This window comes from Colossoma macropomum, unplaced genomic scaffold (genome assembly GCF_904425465.1).
Source record: "Colossoma macropomum unplaced genomic scaffold, Colossoma_macropomum, whole genome shotgun sequence".
In the NCBI taxonomy this organism is placed as follows: domain Eukaryota; kingdom Metazoa; phylum Chordata; class Actinopteri; order Characiformes; family Serrasalmidae; genus Colossoma; species Colossoma macropomum.
This window is the reverse complement of record NW_023494795.1, coordinates 43,852,047-43,856,425: the sequence shown is the minus strand read 5'-3', so window position 1 is coordinate 43,856,425 and position 4,379 is coordinate 43,852,047.

Sequence of the window (4,379 nt, the reverse complement as noted above, 5' to 3'; positions counted from 1 at the left end):
CGCCCCGCCCCTCCCCGGTTGAAAGCAGAGCCGGTTAGCACGTCTGCAAAACGCCAGAGGGCGCCCGCGAGCGAGCCCTCAATGAATGGGGGTGAATGGAGCTCAACGGCTAAAAACAAAGAGTTAAAATAGTTTCTAACCGTTTTTCCAGGATCGTGATTTATTTTGGGAAAGTTTCATTTTTAAAGTGAAGTTGAAAGATTTAGGTTTATCGTGAGAGTAATTAAATAAAACATTCTAAAATTGCTGTCCCATGTTTTCGTGTCACCACTGAAACAGAGTTTTAGTCTGTGGGCGGAGCCTTGTTTTAGACACGCCCCTGCATTTTAGAGCAGGAGGTGAGGCTGCATCCCTGTCCCTCATGGCCACATGGTGAGCAGGTAGATCTCATTGTTTTGAAGTAAATGTGTCCCAAATGACTGTTTCTCAGCTGTATTTTGCTCTGTTGGGCTGCAGGATCCAGTATTTAAACTCCTCTGTAGTGCACTATGTAGGGAGCAGGGAGCCGTTTGAGATTCAGCCCCAGCGTAAGAAGAGGGCGCCGCTGGATTGGTGCTAAACAAGAGTAGAAATCACATAGAGTCGCTAATGGAAAATAGCAGTGTTGTCACGGTGACAATTTGGTGAACAGAAAGTAATAGTGCTGTTATCATACGTTCATTATTACAACATAAAGGTGAAAAGTTGATGAAATGACTGCAATATACAGCGATGATATCATACTCTAAAGGAATAGCTGTTTCTGTATATAATTATTAATAATAATAACTTAAAATATTTACTATTGTATATTCTATGTTGTCCACTGGTTTATAAAAGCAATAAGCCACGAGAGGCTGTGCGATACAGTGATTTTACCAGAGCCGGTTTATGAGGAGTCTGGCCACTTCTTATTTCCCTCGTTATATCAAACACAGAACCGCAAAACAGCAGAGGGCGCCCACAAGCGAGTCCTCAATGAATGGGGGTGGATTGAGCTAAATGGTTAAGAACTACTGAGGGCTGATTGGTTAGCATTATTGCTACTGAGCGCTGATTGGTTAGCATTACTGCTACTGAGTGCTGATTGGTTAGCATTACTGCTACTGAGCGCTGATTGGTTAGCATTACTGCTACTGAGCGCTGATTGGTTAGCATTACTGCTACTGAGTGCTGATTGGTCGGCGAGCAGAGCAGCCTATTGGCTGTTTGCACTTACTGACATCATGGACGTACATAAGATGCCACTTTAAACTCCTGTAACTCGAGTTTAAAAGCTAATAAAAATGTTTAAACATCGATAAACTATTATTTACTAAAATGCTCAATACTCAATGGTTTCTAATGGCCCCTTTTTCAGTAGGGACACTCAGCTTCTCGTGGCTTATTGCTTCAGTACATACAGCTGTTTGATATTCTACCTTTCAATTCATGTGCAGAGCTCATGTCCATGTTCAAAACCCTGAATGCTTTATTGAAAATATGCATACATAACACATCTCCTACACAACAATACAAAACAGTACAATCACATTTGAAATTACACATTTAACGCAAAAAAGGAAACCCCAACTCCCCAACCACAAGCTCAGGAAGACCCACCCTGAAGCAGTACATACTCCCCCTCTCTCCTCCCACGCTCCACGTAAGGCCTTAAGGCGAGCCCACCACGGCGAGGAAATGACAAAAAACGGGTTTAAAAGAAAACAGGCGTGAAGAGTTGCATACTTTAGCTCAGGGCTGACCGGGGAGCGTTAAAGCCCTATGTTAGCGTGTCCACACTGCAGGGGTTTAGCGATGGCGAGCTCCCGAATACGCGGCTAACTGTGAAAACGCAGCTATGCTAGTACGTAGGCTAGTTTTGCTAGCTTCCCCCCACCCCCCCTGCACCAATGATGAACAGCCTGTAAGGGAGCGGGAGAAGGAAGAGGTTCTGCTGTCTTTAAGGTAGAATGAACCTTGGCATGTTCTTGTCTTTTAATGTTCTGTGCGCTTTATTTCATGAGGATTAGCATTTAGCGTGACAGCACTTGACCGCCAAGAAAAAGAGCAGCCAATCAGACACGAGGTGAAATTTCGAGGTTGCTACAAACCCAGATCCGCTTCTGAAACAGACTCTCAACAAACACTCGCTCGTAAACGCTGATCTGTCAACAGTGCATGAGCTTCAACCTCACCAGCTCCTCTCCTCTCGCTCTGCTAATGGCACGTGCGGGCCTGCGTTCGAGCGCAGGACACAAAACCAAACGTCGTATTGCCTTAGAAGGTTCGGTGAGGGCGAAACGTCTCACTAAACTCGATAGTGCACTTTCTAAAGTCAAATTATCGATTAAAAAAGGTTAATAAGACTTTGTAAATGTAATTAAGCCAAAACAACAAAAAAAAAGGATAAATGCTAATATTAATGTTAAATCATGATTAAAAAAAAAAAAAAAGGAGGAGACAATTTGGCTGGTTATAGTTTAATATGATAATACAGGGATAGAGATCAACCAAAAAAGAAAAGAAAAACAAAATGATATCAATAACAAAAACAAAACCAGTAACAAAAAGTTCAAGAATAAAAACAGACAGAAAAGCAGTCTTTAAACATTTAATATCAGTCCATAGCAAATAATATCTTGTCACCATAAAAGGGGAAGAGAAAGCTCTAGTATATTCGGAGTCGCCGTCACGGACAACTGCAAACAGGCGTTTCTGCACCTACACTGTTAAACAGAGTGACCCCAGCGTGGGACTCCTGACCAGACAGAGTCGTGTTAGAACCTTCAGCCATGTTGCTGGATCCTAGAATCATCACACACAGGATTTCATCATCAGCCAGACAAGCCAAAGCTGAGCACGGTCCACCAGGAGGAACAGCCTCGGGGCATTTCTACTGGACCATCCTCACTTTGGGCTTAAACTGTCCGGCTAAACCAGCTGCTGTGAAATGCTGCCCTGACCGAAGTGCGTATGGCAGTTTAAACATGTCGCGGCTGAAATCTGATTGGATATGTAGTGCAAATGGTGAAGGGTTTACCATGCTGCGGAACTGAGAGTGGGCGTGGCTTATGAGGTCATCAAGGGGCAGGCAGAAAAGACATGTTTGAGGGCAGAGCTTCCTTTCCACTAGGTAGAACATGGGAGGTATTTGAGGGCGGGGCTTCTTCTACAGGTAGATCATAGAAGGTATTTGAAGGCGGGGCTTCTACAGGTAGAATGTAGGAGGTATTTGAGCAAGGGGCCTCTTCTACAGGTAGATCGTAGAAGGTATTTGAGGGAGGGGCTTCTCCTACAGGTAGAACGTAGGAGGTATTTGAGGGAGGGGCTTCTCCTACAGGTAGAACGTAGGAGATATTTCACGGCGGGGCTTCTCCTACAGGTAGAAAACACAGGAAGCATTTGAGGGCGGGACTTAAGAAGGTATTTGAGGGCGGGGCTTCTACAGGTAGAATGTAGAACGTATTTGAGGGCAGGGCTTCTACAGGTAGAACTCAGGAGGTATTTGAGAACAGGGCTTCTCCTACAGTTAGAATGTAGAAGGTATTTGAGGGCAGGGCTTCTCCTACAGGTAGGAGAAGCACATGTTTGGGGGAGGGGCTTCTGCAGTTGTAGAATGTAGGAGGTATTTGAAGGCAGGGCTTCTACAGATAGAACAGGAGGTTTTTGAGGGTGGGGCTTCTGCAGGTGGAACATGAGGTATTTGAGGGAGGGGCTTCTTCTACAGGAAGAAAAGCAGGTGCTTGGGGGAGGAGCTCTGCAGTGTGTGGGGAGGGGCTTATTCTACAGGTAGAAAAAGCAGGAATTTTTGGGGGCATTTCTTCTCCTACAGGCAGAGGAAGCAGACGTTTGAAGGTGGGGCTTTTTGTACTGGCAGGGAAAAGGAGGTATTTGGAGGAGGGGCTTTTCCTACAGGTAGTAAAATTATATATTTCAGGGAGGAGCTTATCCTGAAGGTAGAAAAAACAGGTATTTTAAGGACACTGCTTTTCTTACAGGTAGAAGAAGCAGGTATTTTGGGGGTGGGGCTTCTCTTACAGGTAGAAGAAGCAGATATTTTGAGCGTTGGGCTTCTCTTACAGGTAGAAGAAGCAGGTATTTTGGGGGTGGGGCTTCTCTTACAGGTAGAAGAAGCAGGTATTTTGGGGTGGGGCTTCTATTACAGGTAGAAGCAGCAGGTATTTTGGGGGTGGGGCTTCTCTTACAGGTAGAAGAAGCAGGTATTTTGAGAGTTGGGCTTCTCTTACAGGTAGAAGAAGCAGGTATTTGGGGGTGGGGCTTCTCCTACAGGTAGAAGATGCAGGTATTTGGGGGTGGGGCTTCTCTTACAAATAGAAAACTCAGGTGTTTTGGGGGTGGGGCTGTGCTGCATAGGTTAAAAAAATGAGGATGCGTCCCAGTAACTCAGACAATATGAA